Source organism: Podarcis vaucheri (genome assembly GCF_965113315.1).
Source record: "Podarcis vaucheri genome assembly, chromosome: 12".
In the NCBI taxonomy this organism is placed as follows: domain Eukaryota; kingdom Metazoa; phylum Chordata; class Lepidosauria; order Squamata; family Lacertidae; genus Podarcis; species Podarcis vaucheri.
In genome coordinates, this window is record NC_138750.1 from 36280222 (window position 1) to 36291477 (window position 11256).

The 11256-nt window shown below is 46.1% G+C and overlaps 1 long non-coding RNA gene across 1 annotated transcript; it reads right to left on the reverse strand.

The window, feature by feature from the left end:
• Nucleotides 1-33: 33 nt before the first annotated feature.
• LOC309515632 lies at nucleotides 34-9934 on the reverse strand. The gene is made up of 3 exons (XR_014212587.1): nucleotides 9442-9934; nucleotides 1654-2814; nucleotides 34-234 (listed from the first exon to the last, which is right to left on the reverse strand). It is a non-coding gene; the product is annotated as an uncharacterized lncRNA (long non-coding RNA).
• Between the last annotated feature and the right edge of the window lie 1322 nt (nucleotides 9935-11256).

Below are 11256 nucleotides of genomic sequence, written 5' to 3' on the forward strand. Positions count from 1 at the left end.
AAAAAAAGATCAACAACTTTGATCATGTTCACTTCATCAAATCTGGCCTCTTTGAAAAACGTTTGGACACCCCGATTTAGGACCCCTCAAAGCCATGCTTCATTTTTTTATAAAGTACAAATATGTGCAATGTGTGATGGAACATACAATGTACTTTCTTATTCATAGTTCAAGTCACACTTTTTTCCCTGGAAGGATTAAACCAAAGGTCCATCTAATTCAGTGTTTCCCAACCTTTTTTGGGCAAAGGCACACTTGTTTCATGAAAAAAATCTCGAGGCACACCACCATTACAGCCCCGTGACGTCAGCGCGCAGCGTCACGCTGGGAGGGACAGGAATTGCTAGCAAATTACATAATCACCTCCTTGAGGGCTGGCTCATCTTCTCCGAAGGCAGAACCCCATTAATTAACAACACAGACTCACACCATAGCCAAGACGAGGGGGGGAAACCTCAGTCATGCACATGTGGGGGCTAAATGAGGACGAAGACCGGGCAGAGAGCAGGGTTCAAATCACCCCACCTGGCCAGGACAATCCCTGGGTGCTCCCTTGGGCCACTCGCCTGACCCACCTCGCAGGGCTGTTGTTGCGAGGATAACACGGGGAGAACCACGCGCGCCCCCGGGAGCTCCTTGGAGGAGAAAGTGGGCGATGAATGCAATGCACGAAATATATGAGAGGCGACCAGGTTTTGCAGGTGAGGGGCCCCCGCCAGCCTCCGCTTCCAACACCCGGCGCAACGACGCCGAAGTTTCCCCCCGGGCTCGGCTCGGGGAGCAGCGCTGCTCCCCCCCCGGCTCCTCTTCGCCCTCCCGGCTCTCTCTGCCGCCCACTGGGGACCCCCCTCACCTGCCAAGTCCGGAGCGCCGGTGGAAGTTGCATGCATGCATGCAGGGCGCCGCATTGCCATTGCATTGCACTGCACTCCATGCAACGCCTGCACGCATGCATTGCCTTGCACGCCCGCCAAGGGGTCTCCCTGCGGTCCGATGCGTCCCCTCCGGCGCGGATGCAGCATTGCAAAAATAACCCCCCCCCCGACGCAGCCCTACCTGGGGGGCAGCCTCTGCCGCTCCGCCTCCGCGGGGATCCCCGGGCTCCATCCTGCCGCCCAATCTCCGCGGAGGCGCAGGCAGGCTGCGCGGGGTCTGCACGGAAGAGCCCCTGCCCGCCCGGCCGCCGCCGCCGCGCTCATTCCATGGCCGGGAGAAGAGCGCTTCAAACAAAACTCCCGGCCCGCCAGGCCACGCTGGGAAACGTAGTTCGCGCACCCCGCGCAGGCGCGGAGCCCAAGGGCGAGGGGACTACGGATCCCGGCAGCCCCCGTGCCGGGGACGGAGGGGGAGAGGCCGGGTGCAGGGATGGAGGGACGGGTGGGCGAGCGAGTGAGTGAGTGGCAGCCGCCAAGCCTTGGCCGAGAGCCAGGAAGGGCCTCCCCGGAGGAGGAGGGAGGCGCAGAGCGGGAGGGAGGGAGGGAACCCCAGGGGTCATCTAGTGACGGCGCCCCAATCGAAAATTTGACTTTTTTTAAAAAAAATCTTTCGAATTTTTTAATTTTTCCCGCGGCACACCAGGCAACATCTCGCGGCACACTAGTGTGCCGCGGAACAGTGGTTGGGAAACACTGATCTAATTTAGCATCTCGTTACCCACAGTGGCAATCAGAGGCTTCTGAGAAGCCCACAAGTCGGGAATGAATGCTATAGCCCTGTCTTTTTGTTGCCCTCCAGCAAGTGAATAAAATATCATGATCATTACCAAGCATTCCAAACACATAACAATAAAATAGGTAAAAAGGAAAACTTCCTATACAAACAAGTTTAGATTACAAACCTAACTGGTTTTCTACATTGCCAAGATCAAAAGCAGGACTGATTCCTTTTGCAACTTTACAGAACTGTACCTAACAATCAGGAACTGATATTTAAGACATAGTACCTCTGAATCTGGAGGCTCCATCTAGCAATTACAATTAATAGCTGCTTATAGACCTATTTTGCATGACTTTGTCTAATCTATCCATTGAGGTTAATGGCCACTGCATTCTGTGGCAGCAAATTCCGTTAAGTTCATGAAGAAGTACTTTGCCATGAATCTACTGCCAATCAGTTTCAAAAGTTGACCACAAGTTCTACAACTGTGTGTGAGAGAGGCAAAGCATTTTCCACCTGCTATTTCCAAACCATACATAGTTTAAATAAACCTCTATGATCACATCCTTCCTTAGCTGTCTTTTGTCATTTTATTTCCCATTTACTCAATTTGGAGAATTCCTTTGGAGTGTTCTGCAATCAGCTTAGGTTTTTAATTTGCCGCTATCTGCAAACTTGACTACAGTTGCCTCACTGCTTATCCCCAACTCCAGATAATTTATGAATAAATTAAATAGTCCCAGTCCCAGTACATCTCTCCATTGTGAGAACAGTCTGTTTACTCTTAAGAATGCTTGAATTATGGGGCTCAAAGGACTTCTCAACAAAATCCATAAACCCACCCAATTCTCACCCCAATTCAGTCAAATGATTTCCCCCAGGTCTTCAAAAAAAGCAATAAAGGGCTGGTCATAAAACCTTTCTGCATCCTCTTGTAATTCAAGCACCAAGTCCAAGTCTTGTTTCGAACCAGTTACTGCTTCATCATTCACCAGTTACTGATCTATAGGCACTGTCATTTATTCTACAACTCTTAAGTATATTGATGTGCTATACACATTTTAAATCACCTGCTGCTTGCAAGGCAATGATTTTTATTTTTAATATTGCTGTTACCTACCCCACACTTACAACTACTAAGTTTCTTTTCTTGAAGTTCTATGTGTGAGATTAGAAAACAAAGAAGAGACTGGTATAGAAAGTGTCTAAAACTCAAAAGAAAGAATCTCTTTATGAGTCTAAAAATGCCATGTCTGTAAGATAACAGCAGGAGTGGAATGCGTATACCTATATTTAGTAACAGTCAAACGGCTAGTGTAGATTGAACAATGTATTAGGGATGTGTTGAACTCTGATAGGTAGAATGTAAGCCAAGCCTCATAGGGAGGGGCGGCAGATGTAGGGATAATAAAAACACTGTGTCTATGCTTGACAAGCGCTCTTCGTATCTACGGGTACGGAGGGTCCGCCTTTGCAAACGCGAACAATAAAAGGGTTATCCTTATATATTGAAGTCCTCAGTCTATTTGCATCCACGAATAACTTCTAACAATTCTTGGCGCCCGAACGTGGGGCCTTTGACGCGCTGCCTGAGCGGAACTCGGACCCCGGGTAGGCGCCCCTCCGTTATTGCGGAGTGACTCGGACCGAGTCCCGCCCGGGACGGCACACAAGGGCTAGAGACAGGACTCAATATATGGGAGGAAGGTATTGAGCTCTTTTTGGCGGTCGGGGACCGCGAGAACCCAGCGGGGACGCCCGCCTGTTCACTAGTCGTGAGAAGCGGCACTGGACTGTATTGGGTGAGTAGACGAGAAAGAGAAATAAAAAGGGACGGGAAGGGGGTGAGAGATTCGTCTCCTGACCTGTTCACTAGTCGCGAGAAGCGGCGCTGGACTGTATTGGGTGAGTAGACGAGGGAGAGGTATTAAAAGGGAAAGGGGGCGAGAGAATCGTCTCTTGAGTGAAAGAGAGGCTCCAAACGGACGCGTGAGTGTGGATCAGGGTTCTACCCTGACGGGAGGATTAGCTTGCGGTTCCGTCTCTCCCGCGAGGGAAGCGGCCAGGCGATTCCGTGCGATTGTGAGAGAACGTGAATTTGGAGACATTGTGGATAATGGGCAAAAATCAAAGTAAGAGACGTAAGGAGTCCAATGGAAATAATCCCATAGATCCCAATAGCCCGTTGGGCCAGGTGTTGTTACAGTGGGATGAGGACTACCTAAGGCAATATATTGTTGGCCTGTCAAAGGTCACTATGATTAATTTCTGCAGGGTGGTTTGGCCAAAATACCCCATAGGGCCAGACGGGATGTAAAATTGGAATCCGGAAGGGGGAAAGGAGAAATATTGGATGACCCAATTAAAGAAATATTTTATAGAAAATAAGAGGAACAAGGAGAAACCGTACCTAGAGGTATGGTTTCATGCCCAATTTTTTGGACCTGACCCCCCGGCCTTGAGACAACTCCCAGTAAAAATACAAAAAGAGGATTTAGATGATGAGATTGCTGTGGGGGGGGGAGAAAGAGTGGGCTGGAATGCTGCATTCTGCATGTGGCAATCACAGGTAGTGCTCATTTCCTAAGATTCAATAGACACCAGCACTCCTAACATCGTTAGACAGTGAGGAAGAGAGGGTGAGAAATGATATACATTTTGAACCTCATAGAATTAGTAAGGAACCTGTATTTCCATCATGGAGAGTGAGGAAGGGATATAGCAGCAAGTGTGCAGCTTTAAGAAGCATTTGAGGTTCCTTCATACAGGGTCATAATGTGGTATGTTCATGGGTGCATGCAAGCGCATTTGTGTGCTTGCATGTATCAAATGAGATGCAAAATAAAGGAAAAAAAAAAGTTTTCCGTTGTCCAGTAAATATCAAAGCACTTGCTTATAGTTACATAAGTCTAATTTATTCCACAATATTTAGCCTGCATAGTTCAGCTAGCGGGTTTCACAATTATGTAGGTTTAAAAAAAATAATAATAAACAAATTAAAAAGCATTTTCTTTCCCCTTTTCAAAATTTGCAAAGAAGAATTAGAATTTTAATCTAATTAGACTACATAAAAATGTATTCCATAAAATAAAAAGGCTTTAAATTTTATTTTATTCACAGAATGTTTTTTTAAAGAAATAATTAAGTAGATGAAAAAATATTAATGGGGAATGTTCACAAAGAGTGCTCTGAAATTTAAGAAGTGCTTGCTCTTGAATGTTGCTGTGAGAGTATGTACTAATTATTTTGGAAGGCAAAGGAAGATTGAAAATGAGGTAACTGAGCTAATATAAATGTAAATCAAATTGGGAACCCTCTATTGTCTTCCCTAAATTTGTATTTGGCATTTTAGTTGTATGTGTATTATCCAAGGTTGCCAGAAATTAAAGCCCCCGAGTGAAGTTGAATAGCTACAAGATTTTCACTGAAGGGTAAATTCCATCAGATATTTTCCTCTTCAAGCAGATGCATTTGGTGGAATTTTTCCTTCAGCAAAGCTCAACACATAGATAAGTCCTCTTAGGGACTAACTGCATCGTCCTTAGCATTTCCCTTTATTTATTCATGTGAGCAGCTCCAAGGATATGGCTAAACAGTACATATCGACTCAAAAATAAGTGCCTGGCTGCAGGATTGCATCTTTAAAATACAGTTTTGTGGGTTCTCACATGAGGGAAATCTGGAATGGGAAGTAGCCCAGGTCAGAGGGAAAGAAGTTGGTCAGTGTAGTACAGCTTGCAATGGCTAGTGTTCAGATCCCTCCCTAGCTTGTCACGGGCAAATACTAACCTACTTCACAACATCCTTGTGGGGTTAAGGCTGCAGTCCTATGCATACTTATATGGGAGTAAATCCTACTGAATTCAATGGGGCATATATTGGAAATTAGACCCTGAAAGAGTGAAAGGGATTTTAGAATTACAGCCCCCAAGAAATAAGACAGACGTGAGGAGGATGTTGGGATTATTGGGATACTGCAGGCTGTAGATAGACCAGTACACAAAGTTGGTTCAATTCCTGAATCAGAAACTCGTTGAAGAGGGAAGAGTAACATGGGAACAGAAAGATGCGCTGAAGTGGGAAGAAATAAAAAGGGTATTGGCCGGAGCTCCAGTTTTGGCACTACCTAACCTACAACAACCATTTCATTTGTATGTAACAATCAGTTCCCAGACTGCTGTGGGGGTGTTGGCCCAAAAGAGAGGGGGGCGTTATCAGCCCATTGCCTACCTTAGCAAGACTCTGGAACCAGTGGTAAAGGCATGGCCCACGTGTATCCAGGCGGTGGCCGCTGCGGCGGAATTAGTGGTGGAAAGTAGTTCATAGTCCCCACCAAATATCTACTATAATGACTGGGGCGGCCTCCACCTGGATGACCGATGGTCGCTTAATAAAATATGAAACTATTTTGAGAACGAGCCCCAGCATTACTCTGGGAACTGATCGCAATCTAAACCCGGTTGAATTTTTAATTGGGAAAAGGAAAGAGTGGGAACCGGACGAACATGACTGTGTAGACACTATAGAGTTGATGTCAAAGGTCCGAGAGGATTTGATGGAGACGCCGTTGGCAACGGGGGAAAAGTGGTATACGGATGGTTCAAGTTATGTGGAGGAGGGAAAAAGGAAATCAGGATACGTTGTTGTCAAGGGTTCAGGAGCAGAGGCACAGGAAAGAGGGAGAGCAGAGAGCGAGGGGGAGGAATCAGAAGGAAATATGAGCGAGGACGGCGGCCCGAGATCTCCGAGTCTTTCCAGTGATTCGGAAGACTCGCAGAAAGGAGCGCCCGTGGCCAGAGCAAGGGGGGCAGGGGGACCCAGGGGGACACCCCGGGAAGGAAGAAACCCAAGGGGGGGGGCAGAGGGACCCAGAGAAGAAGGGAAAGACGGAAGAGGTGGAGTAAGGCGAGGGTATTAAGTTGGTGTATAGGAGGTGGAGACTCAGACGGAGCTTCGCCGGTCTAGCTTCTAAGACGTAGAGCTGCACGCTGCGGCTGGAAAATGGAAACTGTAACGCAATAAAGATTTTTATACAATATTGGCGGCTAGCGTGGTCCTCTGTGAGCTGGGACCTGGGAGCAGCTCTGACAGCTGTAGTCAAGGAAGATGGGGAGGTTCTCGAGAGTGGGGCTTTGCCGGCAGCCTGGCCGGCCCAGAAATGTGAGATCATGGCCCTGACGCGGGCCCTCGAGTTGGGAAAAGGGTTGGAGATAACCGTATGGACAGACTCCCGATACGCATGGGGAGTAGTACATACCTTTGGTAGGACCTGGAGGGACCGAGGGTATATTAAGGCAGATGGAAAACAAATAGAACATATGGCGTTGTTAGAAAGGCTACTGAACGCCCTCACGGGACCAGGAAAGGTTGCGGTGGTACATGTTTCAGCCCATACTAAGGGAACAAGTCCTGAAGAGGTGGGGAATAGGTGGGCTGATCTCAGGGCAAAAGAAGCCGCTAGAGGTATTCCTAATGATGCGATGGTCCAACAATATACCCTGAAGGTACCTGTTTTGACGAAAGCTGATACAGAAAATCTGGTTTTTACCCCCCAAGAAACTGAATATATGACTAAGGAGGGATGGGAGAAGATAGATAATGAATGGAAAATAGTATTACCAAAAACCCTAATGATGGGAGTTTTAGAAAAGGTACATGAAAGCGGGCATTTTGGGACCGAGGCTATGGTCAATATGGTAAAATCCTTATATTGGAGTAAGGACATGTGGCCTATGGCACATTCCATAGCTTGAAAGTGTTTAATATGTCAAAAGGTAAACAAGACTAGAGCCAAAAAGACCGAGAAAGGAGGGAGACCGTTAGCAGTATGGCCCTTTCAGAGGGTACAGGTAGATTTCACGGAACTGCCTGAAAGGGGAGGACAAAAATACCTGCTGGTGTTCAAAGATCATCTCACGGGGTGAGTGGAGGCTTTTCCAGGTAGGAGAGCAACAGCACAAGTGGTCACCAAGGCTATTTTAGAACATATATTCCCCCGGTTTAGCATAATTGAAGCCATAGACTCAGATAGAGGCACACACTTTACCCAAAAGATATTACAGGATGTAATGGCAACCCTGGGAATTAAATGGGACCTCCACACCCCTTGGCACTCTGAAAGCAGTGGAAAGGTGGAGAGGGCATACAGAAATCAAAAAGCACTTAACCAAATTGTATTTGGAAAATGGGCTACCCTGGACAAAGAACCTTCCCCTGGCATTGCTAAGAATGCGTATAGCCCCCAGAAAAGATTTGGGGGTGTCTCCTTTTGAAGTAATGATGGGAAGGCCATATTTGGCCCAGCTAGGCCAACCCTTAGTGGAATTTAAGGACTTGTTTTTAAGGAAATATTTGCAGTCACTCTCCCAGTCTTTGTTGTCTCTCCATAGGCGTGGAATATTAGCTCAGCGTCCTCCACTGCTGGAGCACCAGCATCCATTCCAACCTGGTGACCGGGTCCTGATAAAAGCGTGGAAAGCGGAGAAACTTCACCCTGCTTGGGAAGGTCCGTTTCAGGTGCTGCTCACCACAGAGTCGGCAGTACGGACCAGAGAGCACGGGTGGACTCACTATCACAGAGTCAAGAAAGCTCCGCAGGACTGGACAATATCCGCTATCCAGTCAATCCGCTGAAGGTGACGCTTACAAATCAGGGAACCAGGAACCAAAGCAGACTCGGACGTTGACACAATTTCCTTAATGTGCCTGTTTTGTACTTGCAAGTGCTTTTATGAGTGTTGTTGCTGTGTTCACTGTGAGTGTTGTGTGTTGTGTGTACATTGCACAGAATTATGTGATATAATCTTCATAAAGGATGTAATTATCCAATATTGTATAGTTATTTTAGAAAGAGAGGTCCTTTGCAATCTGAATAGGACCCCCACGGTAGTACAAGCCCTAGAACAATTGAGAGGGAAATCAGAATAAGAGGGACTATAGTAAGAGTTAGTTTGTTGGCCATAGGAATAATTGCAAGCGTAGCAAAAGATCAAAATTGTAACCAGTGTATTCAAATCACCAAAACTGGAAATAGGGTTACCCGAACCTTAATGTATTATAATGTTGCTCCGGAGTGCGTAGAAAAATTAGACCCTTGCGTTCATAACCAAACCCAGTATTTCAGATGCAGAATTAGAGACAACAAAACGGAGTGCTATGAGCCCTTGGCAGTGGGGCCCATTACATCTAGTATGGATAGGAGGGAGGAACAGCAGGGGGAAAAGCAGTCATGTTTACCCTGGCACAACAGAGATAGGGATACATAGCGTATAACACCACGAGGGGTATAGAGAAGGTCTATGTTTGTTTTGATGCATGCATTGCTATTGCAAAGGGACAGGGGCCCGGATGGAATTTGCTATGTGAGTTTTGAGACAAAGTATCGAAAAGAGGGGGGATTGTGAGATTAGAAAACAAAGAAGAGACTGGTATAGAAAGTGTCTAAAACTCAAAAGAAAGAATCTCTTTATGAGTCTAAAAATGCCATGTCTGTAAGATAACAGCAGGAGTGGAATGCGTATACCTATATTTAGTAACAGTCAAACGGCTAGTGTAGATTGAACAATGTATTAGGGATGTGTTGAACTCTGATAGGTAGAATGTAAGCCAAGCCTCATAGGGAGGGGCGGCAGATGTAGGGATAATAAAAACACTGTGTCTATGCTTGACAAGCGCTCTTCGTATCTACGGGTACGGAGGGTCCGCCTTTGCAAACGCGAACAATAAAAGGGTTATCCTTATATATTGAAGTCCTCAGTCTATTTGCATCCACGAATAACTTCTAACATATGTATATAATATTATTATATCATATTATATTATTCACCAACCTAGTGCCCTCCCTAGTGCCCTCCAGCTGTCTGGGACTAAAATTCAGTTGCTGGTTCCAATATTTTCCTTGCACACTCTAAGTCTTCCAGGATACACATCAAATAACACAACATATTATTACTACTACTGTTATAAATAACAATTTTCATCCCAAAACAGCATATCATAGCAACATTAATATAGTAGTATGTTTTACTCTCTCTCTCTCTCTTAATATATAATCTACAGTGTGTTTGTGTTAGAGAGAGAAATTTTGTATCCCATACATTTCAACTGTTTTCAGAGTTGTACAAATAATTTAGTAAATAACAGCATTTGCAATGCTAGCATGCCCTCCTCTGGGCTCCTTGCCTTGCCTGCCTCTCCCTTTCACACTTTGTATGTAAGCTTGTGACCAGGGAGAAAGGATAGATGAATTATAACAGGGCAAGAATTAAGACCGAACAAAGGGTCGTGGTTCAGTGGAAGAGCTTCCCCCCCTTTTTTTGAAGGTTTTAAAAGTATTTGTGGCCTCTTTTGGTTGGGGGGTGGGGTCTGCTTGACTTGCCTTTTCATTTTTGACAGATGTACTTGTTAGGTTTTTAATGGCGTTTGTTGGAACTGGTTTTTAGTATTCCCAGAGCTTTTTTCTGGGGGTACACATACCCCTAAACATTTTGTGAATCTTTGTACTATAAAATTGTGATTTTCTTGAATCAAAACAAGAGTACCCCTAAACAATTTTTTGGGGGGAAAGCACTGAGTATTCCTAATGTGTTTGTAAGTTGCTCTGAGTTATTTTTACAAGTTGCTAATAAATAACAATAATCATCTCTGCACAAAACTAGAGAGAGCCATTGCCAATCAATGTACAGTATAGGCAATATATACGGGCTTTGATGGAACAGTGGTTCAACTCAATATAAGGCAGCTCCCTAGGCAAGCCTGCTCCCAAATCTGCTGGTCCGGTGAAAGGCATCTCTTTACTTGTCTTTAAGGAGGGTCTGCATCCCAGGGGTAGATCCTGTTTTGCGTGCAGAAGGTACTAGGTTCAATCCCCGCCTCCCCCCCCCATCTCCTGGTGGGGCCGGGAGAGACTCCGACCCAAAACTCCAGGGAGCTGCTGCTGCTGCCAGCCTGCACAGGCAATACTGGGGCGAGGCAGACGAACAGCATGTTAGACAGCATCTTACATGTTCTTAGAAGCGTGTTGTGTGGTGTGTGTGGAAAAGACCAACCAGTGCTGGAGTTAGGTTTAATGAGGCCCTAAGCTACTGAAGGTAATGGGGCCCTTTATATGTCCAGCTGTCCTTTCTCAACAACAAATTGTCGCTGTTTTTTGTGTTGAATATATGCTATATGGTAATTTATGGACCTAATAGGTCTCTAAAGCCATTTGCACAAGTTGCCATGCAACCAATCCATGCAAAATGTAGGCACCCTATATATAGAAATGAGCAAACCAGTGATATTTTAGAGAGCAGGCTAGCAGGCTGACTTACATCATAGGCGCCTACACAACACAAAACTGGATCTTGTGCATCCATTCCCCCCCCCCCCTTTATTTTTTTGGGGACCCCCAAGAGAGTGGGGCCCTAAGCTATAGCTTGTTTAGCTTATGCATAAATCCGGCACTAGGTGTGTGGGTGTGGAGAAGACCAACGCATATCCCCTTAATGACTACGTTGAGCTCCAGAGGATCCTGCTCTGCGGGCGGCTCTGCCCAACTACAGAGGAGGGGAAAACAACCCGAAGGCCTCACTTGAGGCGAGGCGAAGCCAGGCCCGCCAC